Source organism: Protobothrops mucrosquamatus, unplaced genomic scaffold (genome assembly GCF_001527695.2).
Source record: "Protobothrops mucrosquamatus isolate PMUCROS unplaced genomic scaffold, P.Mucros_1.0 scaffold_94, whole genome shotgun sequence".
Lineage (NCBI taxonomy): Eukaryota > Metazoa > Chordata > Lepidosauria > Squamata > Viperidae > Protobothrops > Protobothrops mucrosquamatus.
In genome coordinates this window covers 387,107-394,076 of record NW_015386170.1, presented here as the reverse complement: position 1 = coordinate 394,076, position 6,970 = coordinate 387,107, and positions in this window count along the sequence as shown.

Sequence of the window (6,970 nt, the reverse complement as noted above, 5' to 3'; positions counted from 1 at the left end):
CACTGCAACCATTGTAAATATGAGGGCAATTCTGAAATAAACCTCTGTTTGGCTATCAATGACAGACACTCGCAGATACAGAGCTTTTATTATGCACATTAGAAAACTACAACATTACATTACTTTTTGACATAATCGCCATTCAAATTGAGCCACTTGTCATAACGTCTTACAATGTTTGAAATCCCTTAGTTGTAGTCGCTCGGTGCCAAATCTGGGTTGTAGGGTGTGTGTGATCAAAAACATCCCAACGGAACTGCTTCAAAAGTTCTTGGGTGTGTCTAGCAGTGTGTGGGAGAGCATTATCGTGAACCAACACCACACCAGAAGTGATTCCACAGAAAATCCCGCCAAATGTGAAGATGCCAAAGGAGTACTGCTAGTGAAGTTCATGGAGCGTGGTTTGACCATCATTTCAGACGTCTACTATGAAACATTATGAAAACTCAGATGAGCCATCCATAACAAGCGTCGGAGCATGCTGACTTCTGGTGTGGTGTTGGTTCACAATAAGTAATGTAATGTTGTAGTTTTCTAATGTGTATAATAAAAATTCTGTATCTGCGAATATCTGTCATTGATAATCAAAAGGAGGTTTATTTCCGAATTGCCCTCATACATGCTGGCTGCCAAGCACCAGAATTCTGATCACATGACTCTGGGGATGCCATGATGGCCATAAGTGCGAACATTAGTCATAAGTCACTTCTTTCAATGCCATTATAACTTTGAACTAAACAAACGGTTGTAAATCAAGGACTACCTGTAACGGTAAGTGTTAAGTTCTTGGTTCGCATGCGAAAGATGAAGACACATGGTGACTACAAGAACTCTTTATTCTCCTTCTCCAACTCCAAGCAAAGAAGTAAAAGGCATGCAGGCCTTTTATAGGGCTTGAAACCCGGACAGAGTGAACCAATAGGAATTCCTCTTCTTCGCGCCTTGCGCATGCGCACAAGGCTGGCGCCGCTCTGTCTGGTCCCGGGCAGCTTTTACAATGCCCAGGACCATTTGCAACCTTTCTGGGCCTGCTGAGTTTCCTCAACAGGTCCAGGACACAACAGTAAGTATGCTAGCAACTTTCTCAGGAAGGAAAAAAAGGTACCTTTTAAGAAATCAATTTGTGCAGGCCAGTAAAACAAGAGGCAAGAAATGAGTAAACTGTATCTTGTTTGATTCCCAATAAAATAGCAAACCGTGTTCAGCTTCAAAATATAAACAGAGGCTAAGAGGATGAACTCCTGGTGGGCTGGCAGAAATTATCTGTTTTCTTTGCATAATCTAAGATAGTAGTTTCCTACCAAACTCAAAGTACATTCTTTGCTTTATTTTTGTCTCCTAATCTCCCTTGCTTCTTCTCAGTCTTTCCAAGGGGGAAAAAAAGTCATTAAGATTAATCAAATTATCCTAACATCAACAATCTTGATATAGCAGCTTTGCACATGTTTACATGAATACAAAAAGCAGGATGCAAACAGGGAGAGGGAACCAAAGGAAATCAATATGAATCTCCAACAGAGATCTGTGCATGCTTCACTTGATAAAGTTGAAACTTTAAACCTCCACCAGAGAGGTTTATTGTACCACTTTTGCACAGCCTATTGCTTAATGTCACCAGCCCCGTAATCACCCCAGATCAGATGAGCTTTGCCGTGAAGGCTGTAACATTCTCCTAAAAATAAACCTGAGATGAAGGGGCATGCTTCAAATTAGAATTGAAATACAAATGAGGGAAATCAAGAATTGATGAGATCAATGAGGTCGCAATTAAAAACTAGGAGAGAAAGGAGATCAGAAGAGCCAGCTGGACAAACCTACATTTCCGGGCTACAGACAATTCTTAGTCTAATTTCAAAAGCTCTTTGCAAGTGATCATTTCTAATCTCTAGTAAAAGCCATTGGACATTTAGTTATTTGGTAGAAGAGGGAGAAAGGAAGAAAAGAAGAAAGGGAAAACAAGTGTCAGAACAGGGGAAAAAAAGTATGAGAGAAAGAAAAATAAATATATTTCTGCCTCCATAGATGGCTTCCTATCCTAATCCACCATGTGGAACCTCAATCTGAATTGTAACTATAGCAGAAGCAAGGGTTAAAGCAGGGGTCTTCAAACTTGGCCCTTTTATGACTTGTGGACTTCAACTCCCAGAATTCCTCAGCCAGGCATGCTGGCTGAGGAATTCTGGGAATTGAAGTCCACAAGTCATAAAAGGGCCACGTTTGAAGACCCCTGGGTTAAAGATTCTTCCTTGGCCATGCTAAGGACCTGATCTGGACTGGGATATTTCATGTTGGAAGCTCATGTATTGATAGGGGAACCTGAAAATAAGATCAAATGGGGTTAATCCCAGTTTTATGATGTAAAATCAAAGTTCATTTTTAATCACCTCCAACCCAAGCAGAAACCCAAAAGACCTAAGCCAAAGATAGGGCATCATGCAATATACAGGCTTTTCTTTTGCAATTTGCCTCTTCCGTCTATTTAAAAAAAAACTACTGCTACATTTAATCACTTTTTAATCAGTAGAGAGAGCTGTTACACTGTAAAAAGAGCCTGTGTCACGACTGCTTTCTACTGATAAAGAAAGAAACAAACTGCAATACTTTGGAAGGGATGATTTTTTTATTACGAAGTAGTGGTGGTGGTAGTGGTAGTAGTAGTAACAACAAAACTGTTGACTGTTCACTATGCATTATATCCCCATAGTCAGGGCTTTTTTTCTCATAGAACGCCCAGAACGGAGTTCCGGCACCTTTTTTGGATGGAACCTTATAGGGTAGGCAAGGCGGGTTGTATGACATGTGTGAGTTCCGGCACCTTTTTTTTTTTTAAAGAAAAAAAGCACTGCCCATAGTGATATTGATAGATGATAGCTGCCCCATAGAAATAGAAGCAGCAATTTATTTCAGATCAAACAATCAAAGAAGAACAGAATGCTGGCAAGGAAAATCACTGTATGGTCAATTTCTACAAAAGATTGAGTGCAAAGCAGATAAAGATAAAACCTGGCAATGTCTTACAACTGGAACATTTAAAAAAAAGAAACTGAAGGCTTGATTTTTGACTGCTCAAGAGCAAGCCATTCAAATTAATGCCATCAAGGCCAGACTTGAAACATCATCAAACGATCGAAAGTACAGATTGTTCAAAGAAGCAGAAGAAACAGAAGATCATATACTCAACTTGGGCAAGAAGATCATACCAACTCATTATAAACAATGAAATAATGTCGTCACCAAAATGATTCAATCAGAATAGAGCTGGAAGGGACCTTGGAGGTCTTCTAGTGCAACCCCCTGCTCAAGCAGGAGACCCTATACAATTTCAGACAGGTAGCTGTCCACCCTCAACTTTTGAAGGCAAGCTGTTCCACTGGTTAGTTGTCCTCACTAATTCCAGGTTGCTTCTCTCCCTGAGTTGTTTCCATCCATTGTTTCTTGTCCTGCCCTCTGGTGCTTTGGTGAATAACGTGACTCCCTCTAGCAGTACTGGAAAACTGCTATCATGTCACCCCTAATCCTTCTTTTCTCAAGGCTGGCCATACCCAATTCCTGCAACCATTCTTCATATGATTTTGTCTCCAGGCCCTTAATCATCTTAGTTGCTCTTTTTTGCACTTTTTCCAAAGTCTCAACATCTTGTTTTGTAATGTGGTGACCAAAACTGGATTCAGTAATCCAGCCACCCAGAGTCATTGATTGTGATGGGCAGCTGTAGAAATTGATTGGTTGATTGATTGATTGATTGATTGATTGATTGATTGAATGAATGAATGAATGAATGAATGAATGAATGAATGAATGAATGAATGAATGGACCAACCAGCCATGGTGGTCTGAGTAGTTATTGGCACTCTCGGTGCCAAGCCCAAAAAATCTTGGATAGTGCTTAGAAACTCTGTATTGACAAAAATTCCATCTTTCAATAACAAAAGGTTACACTGTTTAGATCTGCACATATACTATATTGATACATTACAAAATACTAGATTCATGGAAAGAACTGAATTCATTTAAAGTTCAATAGTAGCAAAATAACTGGAAGCTGTGATTTCAAATTGTTTTATATATATGCTGCTAATAAAAATGATATGTCCCCACCCACTTTTTATGCATGGTACTTGCTGTGGAACAGGACACGATACAACCATTAAAGCATCAGAAACTGTAAGTCTCTGTAGAATGAGTGCACATGACTTTATCAGGTGAGTTTGTTTTCTTCGATATTCAAATCGGTCACCTGTGCTTGTACTTTCAGTTCTCTATGGTAGACTAATTCATTGTCCTTGATTTTTGTAAAATTCCTTGGTGGTTTTGTTTAATCTATGAAAAACAATGGGCAAAATTCTTGGCCAACATAGTGAAACTGACTCTAATGGTACCTAAAAATACCAATGCCAATGTAATAGTGGAATGGGAGGAGAAACCATTTTTTTATTTCACTCCTACCTATTGTTGCTTGATCTGGCAGCTAGAGTTAGATTCTGTTCCAGAATAGTGCCTGAAACCTGGCTGTGTAACAAAGTAAACAAAGCATTCTCAAGCATCAGGTTTTATGAGGTGTGAATCATACAAATGTGAGGATTATGTTGACATTTACTGAACCCTTGAGTCAAGGAAATTAGACATTTATTTTATAGATATCTGAAATTGGCTGCTTTCTCAAAGTCCTGCATCCCATTCCAACAGATCATTTACCTTTTGTCTTTAGTCTAGCAATACCTAACCTGGTGTCTGATAGATGTTTGGGGACAAGTTATTCTGGAAACTGAAGTCCTAACATATCCAAATACATCAGGCTGGGGAAGATTGCTTTAGATCAGGGTTCTTCAAAAAAGGTCAATATTGAGGTTGATGGGACTATACAAAGGGCTGACGTTGTTGTTATTTTTATTATTTGTAGTCCTATTAGTTAAATAGTATTTAATGAATTATTTTCATTTGGTAAATATTTGTGAACAATTTGAAACTTCATGAAAGGATAGATGAAGTATCTATGGAGATTCTCAGTCATCCAGGTCATGGTTGTCCCAAAGGTGCTTTTTCAAGAGGCAACTGGATTTTCTTTGTTTTTCCTTGAAGATATTTCACTTCTCAACCAAGAAGCTTCTTCAGTTCTGACTGAATTGTCAGGAATGGAAGGATTTATGTTCCTCATCCTGATAGATGAGGTTAAGAATTTGAGGACCCCTTGCTTTAGATTATGGGAGGTGTTAACCCGTCTTGGTTTTCCATCCCTACAACTTCCTACAAAGTCAGGACATTTTAACTTCTCAGAAACCCATATGTAGAATTCTACATATGGGTTTCTGAGAAATTAAAACTTCCTGTCTTTGTAGGGTGGCAAGGCACTGTTTAATCAGCCTGATTTTATTTTATTTTTTAAAAAACCTCCTTTCTAGAGATTACAATTAAATACTTTTGAGGTTTCTGCATGGTGAGAATAGCTCCTAGTCAAGTAACTGAAGAAATCTGGGACAAAGTAACTGAAGTTATCTTAATTCTTTAACTAAGCTGCTAATAGGAGATCTAAGGGGAATCTGCAATAAAAGTTGGGAATGTAAGTTCCCCCTGCTAACAGAAATGCTTCTGTTCAGTTATGCTGAAAAGGTTAAGCAAGTCAATTGATCACCCTCTTGGGCATTTTCCCTTTTTTCTTCCATCACACATCCTGGGGCTGCTTTAGTTCTTTGTGGTTTTTTTCCAGTCTGGTAATATAGTTCTGCTACTTCGGAGCTACATAGAATATAGAATCATGGGGCTGGAAGGTATCCTGCTCAAGACAGGAGACCTTATTCCATCCTGGTCAAATGGTTGTCCAGTCTATTCTTGAAAACCTCCAGTGATGGAAACCTTCAGCTTCTAGAGGCAAGCTGTTTCACTGATTGATTGTTCTCACTATCAGGAAATTTCTCCTTGGTTCTAGGTTGAATCTTCCTTTAACAAGCTTTGACCCATTGCTTCTTGTCCTATCCTCAGGTGCTTTAGATAATAAATCAATCTGTTCTTCTCTGTGACAGCCTTTCTGGAAAACAGCAATCATGTCTCTCCTAAACCCTTCTCTTCATTAGGCCAGACATATCTAGTTTCCTTAACTGTTCATCATGCTATTTAGCCTCTAGACCTTCTATCATCTTTGTTGCTCCTTTCTGAAAACCTTCTAGAGTCTCACCCAGCATTCCAAGTGTGGTCTTACTAATGCAGAATAAAACAGTATAATCACTTCAACTCCAAGCAAGTTTGGAGAAAAATTGCCATCATGGTGGCATCCCACATCTTCTCCCTCTGCTATGTTATCTTGAAACCAGCTGAAGTATTCTGAAGAAGTCAGAAGCTCGGTCACTATTTTGTCACATTTTGATTGATGCTACTAAAGATATTGTTTGATTTTTGGACTGATTTAATGCTTCAAATTAATGTATCATTTGATTTTATCTTATGAAACTAGGACAAACTCCAATTAACCTTATTTGCATAGCTAAAAATGGTTTCCCCATCACCACATAAGTTTCCAGTACGAAATAGCCTACCTGGATGAGAAGCTTAGCATGGCCAAATGAGGAGTCTTTAATTTTGCTTCCACTATAACTCTACTTGAGATTGAGATTACACAACATCTTGTTGCATTGTCATCATCATCATTATCATCATCATCACCGCATATCTATCACAGGGAGTGGAGGGGAAAATATATGTAATCTGCATTAGAACCACAACATGAGCAAAGACTAAATCGAGATAGCCCAATATCAATTCTCATCCTTACAGTAATAGGTATGCCCTAATGATTTGATGGTGTAAGAACTATCTTCATAGTTAACACTATGCATTTTGTAGCTTGGCCTTTAATCTATATAGCAGTAAAACTCTCGTTTCTGTTTGATTGTTTGTAACTTTCAATTGGGTGAAACTGGGGTCATAGGGCAATGATTTTTTTTTTAAAAAAATCAAAATAGCTCATATGAGCTAACCT